This window comes from Camelus ferus, chromosome 19, assembly GCF_009834535.1.
Source record: "Camelus ferus isolate YT-003-E chromosome 19, BCGSAC_Cfer_1.0, whole genome shotgun sequence".
NCBI lineage: Eukaryota > Metazoa > Chordata > Mammalia > Artiodactyla > Camelidae > Camelus > Camelus ferus.
The window spans coordinates 24,750,096-24,766,864 of NC_045714.1; the positions used below are offsets into that span (position 1 = coordinate 24,750,096).

The following is a 16,769-nucleotide window of genomic DNA, read 5'->3' on the forward strand; positions in this document are numbered from 1 at the left end:
ACTGGGAAACTTTCTTTACATGGCTATCATTTCATTCCTGTTGGACTGCCTGTCCTGGGACAGTCTCATCCCTTTGCTTATAGATGAGATGCTGAATCCCGAGATGCAGAACGAGGCGCTGGTTGAGCTGTGGGTGGAGCCGGTGTCTCCTGCCTCCCAGGCCCAGCACCTGCACGGCTCAGTCCCTCTCTCCCTGCCTGACAGCCACCATGCCAGGTTAGGACATCAGAAACACCGCCAGGGACTTCCGAATGAGCTCCTTATGCAGGCGAAAGCATGTCACGGATTATGGGACAGAGCAGGGAAAGGTTCGCCTGTCACTTTGTCCTTGTGATTAGGTCAACGGCCCCACTTTGCCTTGGAATTGCAGACGAGCTCTTCTGGGCTTTCTACCTCCCCCACCCTCTGCTCTGTTTCCCTGAGTAGCCCTCGTGCCAGTCCCTCGGGCAGAAGAGGGCGAGATGCCTTTGCCGAGAGGTGGTCCCCTTTGCTGGGGAGCGTGAGGGAAGCTGTGTCACCAAGGCCTCAAGCCTCAGGACCTGAGCCTGCTTTCCTCTTGCTGGAGAGCACTCATGGCGGTCTCACAGGTGACGGTCAGAGGACCTGGCACGTGCTGCCGGGCCCGCTGTGGAGGCTGTGCTCCGAGATTCTTGAACTTACCTAAGGTCAGACCCTACTTTCTGGTTGTTGGTAAGTTGGAGGAGGAGACACCAGAGAATTGACAAAAATAAAGTCCAGGCCAACCCTGTGAGTGACAGGCACAGGGGACCCGAGTCCCACCTGAGTGTGGTACCTGGCGGGCTCTGGATGAATTTTCACTTCCTCACCAGACATGCCTCTATGGCTTAAGGAAAGGGCAAGGCATGTCCTTGCCACTATATTTGTCCTCACAGGGCTCTGTGATCTACACACCCGTGCTCCCCTTCTGCTCCTTGGAGATGAGGTGGCAGGTTTAGGTGCCTGGGCACTGCCAAGGGCACAGTTGCCAGCACCGGGTCACTCCCAGGCTGGCTCTGTTCACCTGTCACCTCCTGCTGAGCCCCAAGCATCAGGAGAGTTAGGTGCCTCGGTGATGCACCAAGGTGGGGCTGCACGTGCTCACAGCACCTGCAGCAGTCTGCAGGGAACACCTACCCCTGGACAGACTGGTGGGTGAGCGGTGGAAGCCTGGAGCGCTGCCCCAGCCCCCTGGCCATTGCCTCCTCTTTTGTCATAGGAGACACTGGTGACATTTTTGCTCAGCAACTGCTTGGCTCTTAGTCTGCAGACTCACCGGAGAATGCCAGGTTGCTTTTGCCTTTTGAAGTCTGTCCTTGGGATTTGACTGAGTAGCTAATTTCAGGACAGTGTGCTTATTGCATAGTGGTTGACACTGTCACCATTGTTTACCCAGAACCTCAGTGTACCAGGCATGGCTCTCAGCATCAAAATACAGCAGCGCATTAAGCCTCTCTCCTGGTCATTCTGTCTGTTCTGGTACCTTAAGTGCTCAGCCAGCATCTGAACGTCAGTGAGATAATGCGGCCAGTGAGCTCGGGTCAAACACCTTCTCCTCCAGTCACTTTTACTGTATTGTTTCTTTTACTATTCCATGGTCATTAATTTTTATAACAATGCTTTGGTGCAGGAGCAGAGCATAATTCTCTCCTGCTACTTTTGGTGGGAGTGAGAAAACATGTCCAGCCTGAAATGCGACCACATTTTGTAGCTCAAAATCTGTCTAGACGCATGTAGGTGGAGTTTTGGTTTGGGGCACTGACCACGTTGGGGTCCCCATGGCAGCGCCGCTCCCCTCAGGCCCCTGCCTTCCCTGGAGCAGGAGGTGAGGGTGGGTCTCACCTTCCCCGCGTCCCTGTCCTCATCACACTCACGTAAATTCTTGTACATGCTGTTGAAGTTGTTTTTGTTCCTGTGTGTTTCTAATTTTTGTTTGTTCCTCTTTTCCTTTTTCTTTTTTCCTTTTTCTCTTGTACTGCCCTGTGAGCACGTCGTTGGGTCTGAAAAGGTGGGCTGTGCACAGCCTGCATTGGAAATAGCCAGATCGCCCTCCGTGCTGTCTCCATCTCTTTAAAAAGCAAAACTTAACAGCTGCCTTGATCCATGTATTATCCTAGTCATCTTTTTATTTTCTAATTTTTTGGAGTTTTTGCTTTGTTAGCACATCATCCACTGGTGTTTGATACATGTTAAAAGCCTTGTTTTGAGGAACCTGTTTGGTCCTCCTTATATTTGGTGACAAATGCGCCCTTATTAATTTTGTTTGTTGAGGAATTGAGATGCGAATTGATTTAGGCGGCTGCTGAGGGATTTTTTTCATGGGGTATTTTCACTTGGAAAGTCAAAGTCTGCAGCACCTTGCTTGATTCTGGCTTTTACACAACTGTACTTGGTACGCGGTTCCTGGCCGTCGCTGTATGATGTGCGTGACTGTGCTTCCTGGTCTGCTGTCCCCGGGAGGACGAGGACGTCTGGGGGGGGTGAGAAGCCCACAGGGGGCGCTGTTGGAGGAAGCAGTCACCAGGTTTTCTTTTGCATTCGCCTTCCCCATGCCATTTACTTTACTTTGCCTTCATAAAGGGGCAGAAGCGGGTCTAAAATCCATGCCACTCTTTTGTTCCCTTTACGAGGCTGTTTTTTTCTGAGTATTAGGACAACATGGCCTTCTTCTAAGTACCTGGCTCACTTGGATCTGGTGGACACAGGGACCGCTGACGAGGACCTTATCTTCCTCTCTGCTTCAGCCAGTGGGCGTTCAGAGCCCGGTCCGTGGTTTGCCTCAGCAGCCGTGCAGGCCTCCCTGCACCATCCTTTACTTTTAACCCACGTTGGCTGTAAATAGCTGACTGTGTGTCTGTTGTAGCTGACGTCCACCACTGACGGCCGTGTCGTTAGTTTGTGGTGGTGAGACTCCAACACCCCAGTCAGCCGTGAAGGGAGATGCTTTGACCGACCTAGGACCTTGGATTCTCACCCCCACCCTGCTTCATCTCACCCGGGGGAAGGGTTTGGCCACCACCATCATGCTGGTCATGAGACCTTGTTTCTCCTTTCATGCTCTGGTCCAAATGTGGACACTTCATCCTTCACTGACTTGGTCTCGCTTGAGACAGGCCAGACATTCTGAAAGACTCCATCACATTCTCAGGGGGAACAGCACAGAAGTAAGTGTCGCAGGTAGAAGGGGTCAAGGCTGTCCGGGTTGGCAAATGCAGGCTGGGATCTGTGATGGCTGGGCTGTGCCCTGGACACAGGCCTTTCCCGTGGCTCCCGAGAGCCCAGGGGTTGGAGTGAGGACAGCTTTGCCTGGGTTCCTCCATCCTCACCTGCTCACTGACATGTGTGTCTGCTAACCAGGAGCTCCCCCAGACCTCAGGCCATTCGAAGTTCAGACCACGGGAGAACATTTAATCCCATCTCCTGGGCCTCCTTTGTGAGAATCCAGTGCCTTCTGAGGTGACCCGTGCCAGGAGATGCCTCCCCCTCCAGGGAGCACCCTTCGGAGGACTGTGACTCACTGCACCTTGCTGTGAGCTTATGGCATTCCGGTCGTGGTCCCTGCGGAGCCAGACTTGAGATGGTCTTAGAGACGGAAATGACAAGACTGATTCCAGGGCAGGTCTGGGGGGAGGGAACAGGGGAAATTGAATGTGACCTCAAACACCTAGGTAGGTGCTGGGGCTGTTACTAAATTGGGGAGCCTGGGAGGTACCTGTCAGGAATCGAATTCCAGAGTAAATGGTGGGCATTAGGCATCTTTAAGATGCCATTTGTCATCCAAGTTAGGACTTCAAAGAGGCACTCGGGTCTATGAGCCTGGGGCTCAGGTGAAGGAGCCGGACTACAGATACACGTTGGGAGTCATCATTCTTAGCTGGTGTTCACAGCCGTGTAGGTGGATGAGCTCATCTCGAGAGGTGCAGACTGAGGCTGAGGGGGGCAGGGCTGTGCCTGGGTTGGAGGAAAGCCCAGACCATGCAGCTTTGGTGTGTCAGTCAGCGACGTTTGGGATTTTCAGAGCAATGCCATTTATCCTTAAGGGGCCGGGGGGTGGGCAGGGCCACCCAGGAAGAAATCTGAAGGGAGGGTTGTGGCCACGTGTGCGTGTCTTGGGACGATGCAGAGGCTGCAGGGTCCTGGAGGGGAGACTCCTCAGGAGCTGGAGTCGGAGTGGGGAGCGGGGAGAAGGTAGTCACACTCACCTGTGAGAGAGGGAGGGAGGGAAGCCTAGGGCAGTCCCCACCCTAGTGGACTCACTTTCCCATGAACAAAAGGCAATCAGACAGAAGATTTGAGGTGAGAAGGGATGGGAGCTGGGAGAGGAGCCAACCTGGAGAATGGTGGTTGGACAGTTCTGAAATAGTCTCCCTGCAAAATAGAATTAAAAAACCCAGATTCTTAAGAACATTGATAGTGACTGGGGAGGAGAAAGTTCTTTTTCTGGCCTCCTAAGGTAAGGCATGTATCCGGGGATACACAGAATAATCGGGCAGTCTGTCCCGGGGCCTTGACCCTTACCAGGGGGAACAGTGCAAGTTTAAAGGGGGATAAGGGCAGCCGAGGGAAACTAGCCAGACCCTGTGTCAGGTACCAGTCAGCAGCCCTACTTGGGTGTTGCATTCACAGCATGCCTCCCAGCTGGGCGGTGGCAGCCCCCTTTTGCAGATTGGGAAGCCTTCTCAGAGGGGTTAAGGAATTGGTCCGTTTAGCGGCTAGTAAATGCTGTAGCAGGATTCAAGCAGGGCCTTGTCAGACTTCAAGGGCATGTTCTCTCTACTAATTCCGGTACCTCCCTGTTGTACGTGGAATGGTGAAGTGGGTCAGTTTTGGAGCCTTTCAGAAAAAGTGCGATTTAAGTGCCTCAGGACTGTTTCACAAAGCTCAGTGTTCTTTGATGGTTCGGAAGCACCGCAGTGCTTTACACCCCACAGATGTAAGGTCTTACTCCTTTGACGATGACGTGGTTGCAAATGATGTCCAGGTGCAAAACCAGATTTAGCAGCTTCTGAAGGGAAACCCTCCAGTTCTCCCTTGATCGGCTTTCTTCCGTGGGATGTAACTCTGCTGCAGCGTAGGCCTGAGCTTTCCGTATGGAGTGAGGGTTTGGTATCCAAAGGTAGCATAAAACGGTCAGATGGAGATAATCGACATTGACAATTTATTTTTGGATTTCATTAGACAAGATGCACTATTAGTTAATGGCCCATATAACGTATAAAATTGAGTACAGAACACTGCATTTCTTACTTTCTACTGAGAGTTGTCTTCCAAAGTAAGGTTGTCTGCTTTGGAACGTCAGCTCAGCCACTAGGGCGCCTATCAGTGTGTTGGTGTGGTTGTATTTACACAGTGCATGTAATCTGGGCTTTCTCAGCCCCAAACACTCCAGTGCAGAATCATAGGCTGTAGCCATCACTTAGTTATACAGATACTTCTAAAACTATATACCAAAAAAAAAAAAAAAAAAAAAAAGGAGAGAGAGAGAGATTGCCTTTATCAAAGTTCCTTTGGATTCTAACTGCAAACTGTTGCTGAGCAGCTCTGGTTTCCCTTGGATATGAATATACACATTTCTTTGCATGTAACTTGGTTTTAGGAGTAGAACAGCAAGCTCTTGCTTTCCATGAGCCACAAAAATCATAGCCAAATGACACACGTATGAAACATTTTATTATTTTTTCCGAGACAGAATCCTTGAATTTGGGACTTGGGCTGTGATTTTGCTTTTTGGTCTTCCCACCCCTCTTGTCATCTCACTCCTTTTTCCCATGTGGCCTCCAAGAGGTCATGGTCTCAAAGGAGTGGGTGGAGAAATAACAGTTGGTCGCCTTGCAGTGCTGCTGTAGAGGGAGCCCAGCCTAGACCTAAAGGACATTATCAGTCCTGAGGACAGAGTAAGAGTCAGCCAGGAGAAGGAGTCAAGAGGGTGGCTCAGGTGGCAGGAGCAGCCCGGGCAGAGGTCTAGAGGCTTGTGGGGTGTGGAATCAGGGAGGACACTGGAGAGGGCCTGGGGGTGGAGGGCTTTGGAGGAGTTTGGTTTTTACTAGAACTGACACTGAGGAAGCAGTAAAGGGTGTCAGCAGGAAGTGACCCTCAGGAGAGGTACTCCTGGTTTTGCTTCTGATGTTCTACAGAAAGAAGGGGTTGGGATGGGCGAGAGCAGCTCTGTCTGTCCCTTTGAGACCCACCCCTTCATTTATTTTATAACACACGCATTTCTGAGTGTCTAGGGGAGAGGGGGTGGACCCACAGTTGTAAGCAAAATGTACTTGCTTCTTGACAGCTTAGCAGTGTCAGAAGTTGACTTAGCGTAGAATGTTCTAGGAACACAGCAGGGGCACCTAACCCAAAGTGCGGAGGTTGGAGGGAAGGGAGGCTTCCTTGAGAAACAGTCAAAAGGAGCCTGGAGGCAAGTGGGAAGTAGCAGCAGGTCAGGGAGCCCCTAAGGTCACAGAGGACCTGGGTACTAAGGTGAGGCTGGGCAAGCAGGGTTGGGGGTGGGGCTAGAACTCTACCAGGGGGCCTATGAAGAGTTTGAAGTGGGGTGATGTAATCAAATTTGTGCTTTGGGAAGGCTGCCCTGGCTCTGTGTGTATGTGTGCGCGTGCGCGCATGTGTGTAGCGGGGAAGAGGGGGAGGGTGCCACCAACTGGGAGGGTCATTAGAAGACCTTTCACAGGCTGGGAGGTGACCAGTGGGAGAGGGGCGTCGGGGCTGCTTGGGGACGGCAGGGGCAGTGTGGATGACGGATTTACTTATGGGGAGGGCTTGTTAGCGGGGTCGCTCTAGCGGCGCCTTGTGGCTGGAAGAAAACAGGTGGAGGCAGACAGGTGGACTTTTCTCTCCTTCCCTGCCTTGTGTGATGACCTTAGCTCAGCCAACATATGGAACAGAAGAGCTAAGTTCCAGGGTAGCCCAGAACTTTGTTGAGCTCGTTCGAGTGAGATCTGATAGGATTTATGTTTGTGTTGAGATCTGCATGTTCACTTAGCTAGAAACGTCCCGTCTTTTGGGTTTCCATAGGGGTTTTTATTCTTGATAAAGATTGCTTTCTTGGTGAGAGGAAATTTAATACAGCTGCTTTCTCAAAAAAAAAAAATCTTATCTTTTAAGAAATTTAATATTCAAAAGAATAGGAATATTTAAAAATGATAAAGTAAGGTTTTGGTGTAGTTTCTTTGGTTTCTGAGTTGATGTGGAGTTAGAGCCTTTGCATTACTTAATAGCACATCCTTGTCAGTATTTAAAGAGCTATTAGTGAGTGCCCCAGGCCCCACTTCTCAAAGCATCATTAAAGCTTGCTCTGAAATAATGAAGTCATAAAAGTCTTGTTTGCAGAAGCCAAACAGTTGTTTATAATATGGAGCATAGCTCCCTTAATAAAATAATAATAGGTTCAAAATTAAGAAAGTGGAAGATAATTGATTTTTTTTTAAAGCTGAACGTAAACTTTCTTGTGCTAATGTTACAACTGGAAATTTTGAAAAGAAAAATCCCATTGTAATATCATCTACGTGAAATACATATATGTCTATCATGTTTGAAAAGTAACTGCGCAGTGGTTTTTGAAGTCAGGACAATTCCAGCTCAGATACTGGCAGTGATGGTTGCCGGTTTTCAATGGAAGAGCCTAAATTTGCCTTCTTAGTTTTTTTATTTTTTTATTGTTTTGTAGTGAGAGGGTTGAGTAGTGCTTTGCCAGCATGATTTTGGGGCAATTTTGGGGCAGATGTCATGCACCAGCAGTGAGATATTTCCATGCATTTTACTTTCCGGACATCATGAGGGCACATGTGGGGGTTTGTGCCTGCAGGCCAAGATGCTGCAGGACTCCCTGAACCATCACCGTTATGTCTTGGATCTGCTCCGGTCAGTGAATGACTTTCTGTTGCTTGGAGGTAAGGTGATCTGATGCAGATGATCAGATGTTTAGTTAAAGTACTGTTACTTGAAATAAGAGAAAACCTAGAAAAAAATGGCTCTAAAATACAGGATGAGGGAGGAGAATTGGCTGAACTGCTTGCAGTGGGGAATCTTCTCAGGTGACTCCCTCACTGTGTCTCCTGTCAATCTCCCCCCCAGCCCTGCACGGCAGTCCTGCTGAAGCAAGCATGCACTTTCTCAGAAATGCTCTGAATTTCCTTGTGCCTCTGTTTGTTGGCTTTTTTTTTAAAGCACATCTTGCCCTTTGCTTAAATGCCATCCCTGCTAGTGACCTCTTACACTCATTCTTCTGGACCTCGTCCATACATAGCTGCTGAATGGGTGAATAGAATGTAGTATCCCCATGTAGTGGAACATTATTCAGAGTTAAGAGTGAATAAAAAAGAAAAAAATAAAGGGGAAGATGAAAATGGCCACCTGCTCTTGGAAGTCCACCCTAACTGCTCAACGGGCCCTTTTTCCTTTGAAACCCAATCCCTTATACTCCTCTCTACTCTTTTTGATAGTATTTACCACCTTCTAATAAAGTTTCACATTTTCAAAAAAAAAAAAAAAAAAAGAGATGCTGATACCACTTCAGCATGGACAAGCCTTGACAACAGCATGTTAAGTGAAAGGAAGCAGACACAAACGGCCACATATTGTTGACTTCAGTGATCTGAAATGCCCAGAATAGGCACATGCAGAGGCAGAGAGCAGGTGATGGTTGCAAGGGGCTGGGTGGAGGGGGGTTGGGGAGTGACTGCTAGTGACAGAGGTGTTCTTTTGGGGTGCTGAAGTGTTCTGAAAAATATATGGTGGTGAGGGCTGCACAACTGTGAGTGTGCAGAAGACTGCTGAGCGCTGTCTCTGGGAGTGCCTGTTGTTGGGGGCGGCTTAATTTTGTTCTCACCCTGCAATGTGAAGAGTCATCTTGTGCTGAGGCCATTCTACTCCTGTGAGTGGTGAGGCTCAGAGACTTTGCAGAGTCATGTATCTTTTTTCCCCCCTTGCTGAGTGTAGGCAAAAAAGTTTTAAGCCTGAGAAAGTGCTCCATCTGCAGAAATGTCTTTTAGTTTTGCATGGTGTAAAAATCTTGACAGCTTTTTAATCATTGAGGACAGTCTGTGGGGGGAAATAGCCCGTGAAGCCTGGGTGAGACCTGGAAGAACCGCTCTTCCCTCCCTGACATGGGTGGGGATTTCACCCCCATTCAGGCAGTGAAGGGCCCAGACCAGTGAGCGGAGTTGACAATCGTGAATATTTACGTGTATCCGCTGCTTCATCTTGGATATTAATTTCAACCTGAGTCAGTTTGTGGCGGCAGCCTCATCCTACATCAGGAATTTATAGGATCTGCTCTTTGAGGTGAAGACCAGACAGACTTGATTATTTAACAGTCTTTCTTGAATTGATATCTCAGATTCCTTTGTCAATAGCAAAACAGCAGAAATACTACGTCCTTTAATGCCAATGTGACCTGGAGCAGGTTTAGTTTCTGTGCCTCAGTGGCCTTATCTGCGGGTGGGGAAAATGATAACAGTGCTTCCCTCAGAGGGGCTGGTGAGGGGGGAGTGAGAAGAACAAAGTGAGGACTTACACGAGATGCTCATGAATGACCAGATTTAGTGCTCTCAGCCTGGTGAGGCCTCAGGGGCAGAGATGTCAGAACAGAGCAGTCCTAGCCAGAGCTCGATCCGTGTTGGCAGCTGTTACGATCACTATCACCACTGTGGGTTATCAGGTAGTTTTAAGACTTGGTAATATGAATTCATGAATAATGTTAAAAGACTAGACATCTCAGATCCGATTTACATAGTTCTCAAGATTTCCTCTGAGAAATGGATATTTTTTTCCCCATCTTAAATCTGAGTTGAGTCTCTAATTAAAAAAATTCTGTAGTCCTCCATCTTTCTGCTTTAATTCTCCATTTCTTAAAAAAAAAAAAGTTTTTAAATGGAGTTACTGGGGAGTGAACTGAGGGTCTCATGCATGCTGAGCACATACTCTCCCAACTGAGGTATAATTTCCCCCATAATTTTTTTTAAACTTTACTTTCTTAGTATTCAGAGGTTAGAGGGCTCTAATTCTTTTTCTGGAGACTTGTCCATGAACCTGTAAATCTATAATTAATGGACAAAACTTGGTTTATTAAAAAAATCAATAGAATATTCTGCAATCCATCCAAAAGGAAATGCTCATTGACTTAAAATGTTTCTCCTTTATGGTGATTTCTACTTTTTGGTCTAGCTTAATTAATTAAAAGTAATCCTCATCATCATAATGACGAAGCTTGCTCTGAGTGGGCACCTACCAAAGACTAAAATGCTTTCCTCATATTTTACTTCATAGCAGGTGTTTGAGGGTAGGTAACAGTGTCTCCTTTTTTGCAGCTGAGGGATTGAGACATGGGGCAGCTTGTCCCAAATCACACGCAGCTGGTGGCGGCAGGCTCAGGGCTGGAACCCAGGCTGCACAGGATGCATTCTCAATTGCTCCTCTAATCAGCCTCCCGTTGAGTGGTTTCCTGGACACCTGTGAGTCCGTAAATGACCGATTTTAGTGATCTCAGCCTGATGAGGCCTTCAAAGGAGAGACACCAGTGAGAATGTGAGACAGAGTGGCATAAATTAAAATTGTACATTTTCACAAATGTTTCATTCTCAGGTAATGACTTAAAAAGTTTATATTTTCTTTATTTTAGTGCTGTGTAAGCACTAAAAACAAAACATTAAAAATGATTATAGTGCAAAAGAGGAGTGGGCTTTGAAATTCCAGCCATTGCTAATGATGTTGCCTGGTTTTCTCTAGTGGTGCTTATTGACTGAAAATTCTACAGACTGAAGTGGTTTTATGTAGTCTTAGTATGGAGGAAAATTTTGTCAGTAAATATTGAATGTAAAATCTTTACTCTTTTCTTTCCTGATGATGAATATGTAAGTTGTTTTCATGGCTTAAGTACATTTCCTCATTTGTGAAGTTTGAGTGATGCCATTTACCATGTCTGACTGTGAGTGTTAGACGCCTTGTATACAAAGCACCCAAGAGGTTCTTAATAAAAATGTGCTTTCACAATAACAGATAGTTTAGAAGGATGAACTCTGAATACTAAAGAGGATGGCTTATTTCTGATGCATATTCAATGTGTATATATATGAATATATGAATATGTCTTAAAGTAAAAGGGATTCAGGGATTTTGTGTGTGTGTGTGTGTGCAGTATGAAGTTTTAATGAAATCTGTATCATTCTAGTGAGATAGGGACTAGATAAATTGCCTTAAGCAGACGGCCTTGAAGATTATTTACACAGAATGTGTGTTGTTACAACTCAGAATTCATGTTGCTGTGTAACCATCCACTCAGACATTTAAATTCGTAGGAATCTGACCAGAACCATTAAGTTTAGAAAAATCCATTTATCATTTTCAGGGAATAAGCTTCTCTCTTTTGTGATTAAAGAAAATTTTGACTTTTTTTCTGCACTTTTAATAGGTTTCAAAATATCAAAACATTGATTTGACATGTCACTTTTTTAATAGAGAGAATAAAGCTCATGCTGTTTTAATATGTAAATTAGTGATTTTTTTATTTCAATAAATGTATGATTTCCGGGCTCTTTGAGAAGTATTTTGCAAGATACTTAGATTACCTACTGTTGGAAAAATACAGGCGTGACTTTTATGAATATAGGCCTAGTACAGATCTGTTGGCTTTTGCTACAGTGCAAGACATGAGGCCTAGGAGAGCTTTGCTTCTGATTGCCAGGAGGACAGTTCCCAGGTCTCAGTCTCCTCTCCTGTAAAATGAAGTGGCTGGACTGGATTCTTTCCTCTTCTAAGATGAGTTTCCATGAGCCTATGTATTTTCTTTATACTCAGGAGTATTAGCAATATCAGATTAAATACTGAATACACCTCCCTTCCCCGAAGCAAAGTGCAGTATGTGCTATGTAAGCTTTTAGTTACCTGATTATTGTTTCTGATCCAACAGGCAATTTTTGTGTTGCATCTTTCCCGGCAGCCTGGAAGGTCTTTTTAGCCATAGGTGGCGCTGTTGCACCTTCTTACAGTCTTAATTTTCCTGTTTGTAAAAGAAGGCTTAAACAACATTATTTTATTTTGATTCCTTTGTTTAATGCTTCAGGATAGCAAAATGTCCATTATGTCTGTCTAACTGGAAAAATTATTCTGCTTATATCTTGATTTTATTCTGTCATCTCGTGTGAACATTTCAGACTTGCTGTGCAAACAATGGCAAAATCGGACTTTTCTTCCAGTGTTAGAAACCAGTGAGCCAGGATTTTATAAAAGACCTAGAAGCGGCCTCTGGAGCACCTTAAAGCTGAAAAGTGTACTGAGTTCTCTGAGTATTGACCCCGCCGCTGTGTATTAATTGGTGGGAGGTGATTTGGTACATATAGGAAGGGGTGTAGTTTTTTGACTTGGGTTTGCGTGAACTTGTTGCCACTGAGCCACGTGAGCCTGAGTCAGTTTCTTCTGAGTTTTTCCCTCGTCTGTGAGATGGGGACACTCATATCTGCTTTGTAGAATTGTGAGAATTAAAAATTATGTAAAGTGTTTAGTACAATGGGTATGTCAAGAGGGCTCATAAACTTTAGCTCCTGTTTTTTATGAAGCCATCACTTTACAGTCTTTGGCAATTACTAAGAAACAGGAAAATAAGAAAAGATGGTTTTATGATGAAAGATATTTTAGGAGTTTCCGTAGTTCCTCTACACATAATTTAGCATCAGAAGTCAGGACCGTTACACAGTGTCCCTGAACCAATGTTAAGCCACAGAATTTTTTGTTACTTCATATATGTTGGGGCTTAAGGGGACCCAATACTTATACACATGTTTTCTCCAGCAGCCAACTGAGATGACACAGAAGAGCAGGCAGGCAATAAATGTCTCCCTTATTACTGATGAAGCCACGTTCTCAATGAAATTCAGGGCTGTGGGAAAATTGGTGTCATTATACTGTGTCTCAGAAGTAGAGACTCACACAGTCCCAGGTAGCTCTGGGCCACAGAGAGCCTTACCTTGAGAGGATCAGCCCCATCATGCACAGGGCTGTCCTGCCATGGAGCTGAGTATCCCGGATGCTTCCCAAGGGTGGCCAACAATAGAGGGAAAGGAAAGGTTTCATATGCCCTGCTTGTCTCCCCGGACTCACACCTCAATCTGTTAGTGTGAGGAGGGCTAGCCGTGGGCCAGGGGTCAGGGGTGTGAAGGGAGAAGCACTCTCCATGGCCCAGAGGAGTGGGGAGGAGGCATCCCCTCCCTCAGTTTAAACAGGTGGTGGGATGGAACAGAATGGTGCTCCCCAAGAGTTTATAAAGCGGGAAATAAGGATTTCCTTTGGGACTTAGACTAGCCAGGAAACACAGAAGATGATTAGAAGGGAGACTTGTAAATCACTTTCATATTAAATTGACATTTGTTGAGCACCAAAAATGTGCTACATTCTTTTCTGAGCGTTTTACAGAAATGAATCCTTCAATCTTCACAACAAGTGAGTAAGGAAGGTTTGATTGTTATCCCAGGTTTACAATGTGGAAATTGAGGCACGGAGAGAGTAAGTAAGTTGGCCAAGGTCACAGAACTAGTAATTGGCAGAGCTGGTATTTAAACCCTGGCTGTCTGGTTTCCAGGCTCCCAGGGATGGGCTTTGGGTGTTTAGAGGTATCTGCATCCCTGGATCTCTGTACTTCTGTGCATCAGTTAGCCCAGAAAGGACAGGGAAAGGAGAGTTACACAGGTGCTCACAGTCGTGTCTCAGCCACTGTCCATGGAGAGTGCACCGTGATTGGCGTTAATTGTCTTCCAGGCAGCAGATCTGTTCGTATAACAGAAATTTAGTCCATTGAGTTAATCTAGAAACCCTTCCTGCTCTGCTTCTGTCTACACTTGCCATGTGACTGCCTGCCCGTGATTGGGCCGTTGAGGAGAAAATGTACTCATGGTTGAACTCTGATATTTCAGTCTGGTTCGTAGTTTCACATCTCCTGTTACATTAATAAATTAAATTTCTGGTTTTCTTGCATCAGTCTCTCATGAGTTTGGTTAATGTGAAACCAGTCCATGGGAGCCCAGGGGTGCTGACGGTATAATTTCTGAGCACGTTGTGGCAACTTCTACCCGTGCAGACCTGCTGGAGGATGTCCGCCTTCCTCACTGATTTCCCCCAACAGCAGGGTCCTCTCCCACCCCCGGATGTGAGTCTGGGAGCTCTCTGAGTAGGCCAGTCAGAGGCCAAGTCCACCAATCAGAAAATGATGAAGTACCTAGAAGTGGGTTTAATAGAAGAAAAGGGCTTCCAGGTAGTCCAATGGGCTGTTCGAGTCCTTTTGGTGAAAAGCTGTCCACTGTTTGTGATGGGGTTGCTGCTGCTTTGCTGTTGAAAAGTCTGGATTAGATGAAGGGATTTTAAAAAGCAGAAAGGAGTGATTTCAGGTGGTACAGTCCACACCTGTGAGAAGTGATGGACGACCACCTGTGTGAGGCATAGACAGAGTCTTACAAACTTCATTAAACAGTTTTAAAAGCTCTGCCATCTGAGTGCACTTCATAAGGGGTCCAGTTCATGACTGGGCTCGCTGAGAGGGCAAATAATTGATGATGGCAGAAAGGACACGGAGGTATCAAAAAGGTCTCAGTCATGTACGCAGTTTAAAGGATGTGGCTCAATATAATTTATTTGAGCTGGTTTTTCACTGAACAGTTTGAATGTTTTCTGGGACTCCCCAGTGCCCCAAGGTTCCATGCACCTGGGTGTCCCCTCAGTGCAGCTCTGTCAGCGCTCATCCTGGGCTGATGTGGTGTCACGGGGAGCAGGACGGTCAGCATCCCCGGCTCCTAGCTCTGTCTCCTCATCCGCAGTGCCGGGTTTCTCATCAGTGTCTACTTAGTAGGGTTGCTGAGAATCACACTTGATGGTTGTCAGGTGTGATTTGTGATTGTCTCTGTGATTGGCATATAGTCAATATTTGATAGAAACACTTTTTTTTTATTCCAATTGTGGCTCCTAGATTGCAGTGGTTTTTAGCCTGCATTTATTGTTTTTATAAATTTATTCTTATTTTTAAATAAGCACTTATTTTTATTTATTTTTATGAAGGTACTGGGGATTGAAGCAAGGACCTTGTGCATGCAAAACAGGTGCTCTACAACTGAGTAATACCCACCCTCCTTTTCTGCACTTAAAAATAAATATTGCAATACACAAAATAGGCCTTAAACACCATCATGGGACCTAGTCTCTTTATAGACAATTGAATAGACATGCAATTTCTATAATAATAAATGTATTTGGGACATACATTTCTGAATCTGTTAACGTGTTTAAAAACAATCATAGGTAGTGATAAACATGGGTCTTGGATCCAGTACTTCTTAGGGTCTGTTTTGCCATCATGGGAAATTACATTCTACAGAGAAGGCTAATTGGGTCTCTTTGATATTTGGATGGTTTAGCAGATGATCAAGGCTTTCAAAAGCTGACAGTTTTGTATTTTAAACTAACTACAAAATTATCTTCTAGAAGTTGGAAGTCCTAAGCTTGTGAAGTGCCCAGTAATTCAGTGTATTTGTGTCTGTGTCTGAGTGAAAGTGTGTGTGTGTGATTTCAGGAAAGTAGAAATAAGTTCCATTTAGACTTCTGATGCCTTCCTCCTCCAGTTCAAGGTTTAGGCATATATTTACACAAATAAATTGATTTTCTTTTGTCATTTGGCATATTGGTGGGAATAAGAGTTTCTCCTACATGTTTCAGAAGGGTTGGGGAGCATGAGCTTAGAAAACGAGAGGAGAAAGAGGCAGGGAGGCACTTCACACTTTGTGCAGGATGAAAAACAGTACCTTTTCTTTTTCCTTCAAAAGCAAACTGGCACTGAATTGTAACATTCTATTACTCAGAATTGCTTTTCTGATCAGATACAAGTGCCTCAGATTTTTCAAGGCAATGTGAATGATGAAATGTGTTTTAGCAGTTATCTTTAAAGCTAGTTTTATTTTTCAAGTAAAAGGCTATAGCCTGTTCTTTCTTCCAGCTGTACAAGAAGTTCTCATTGATCCAGGTACATGATCAATGTGCTTAGTTTCTTTGGGGTTTTTGTTTTGTTTTTAAGTGCTTCTTTCATTGTGGTGTGAATGAATGTTTAAAATTTCTGGATTTTGATCTTTAGAACATGCTGATTTATCAGAACTGTTAAAAACCTGATTGCTGTTTGGTCCTCGTTTGGTGGGGCACCATAATGATTTATGTTGTCTGTTAAAGAGGGAAATTCTTCCTCTAGCCTGCAGATAATTCAGTGAATGGTTTGCAGTGTGCCTTTAAAATTCTTCAAATGCATTGAACACGTTTATCCAGTGAATTTTGAATTGAGTCATAGTAATGACTTTGCTTTGATTCTGCGGCTTTTGCTCCTCTCCACATGAATTTGAATTCTCTGTTGCATTTTGTATACGTGTTCTTAACAGGGGAAGAAATTTTGCATGTTTTACAGAGGTGGGTTTCCCTATTCCCTTGAATGTCTTCTGTAATTGATACAGCAAAAATCTGTTATTGCAGTGCTTAATTATTTCATAAACTATTTTTTGGCTTAATCAGAAAAAATGGCAAAGAATAATAATAAAAAATATGAAAACTTTCCTTCCTTTGAAGAATAGAAATGAGGTGGTCATGCTCACGCATGCTTTGTACCTGACACACGTACTTTCATGTCATTGTGTATCATGATTCAGAGATGGAGTTGCTTCAGGTTTGTAGATTTTTGTTTTAATATTTGTGTTGAATTCATTCTCTAGGCTGATGTTTCCTGTGCATTTGTAGAAGGGGAAACAAAT

The 16,769-nt window shown here is 45.2% G+C and overlaps 1 protein-coding gene across 1 annotated transcript in view; it reads left to right on the forward strand.

Annotated features, from left to right (window-relative positions):
* The window catches only part of LOC116658040, a 59,400-nt gene that overhangs the window by 24,705 nt on the left and 17,926 nt on the right, over positions 1 to 16,769 (forward strand). The gene's annotated exons all lie outside the window — the stretch shown is intronic.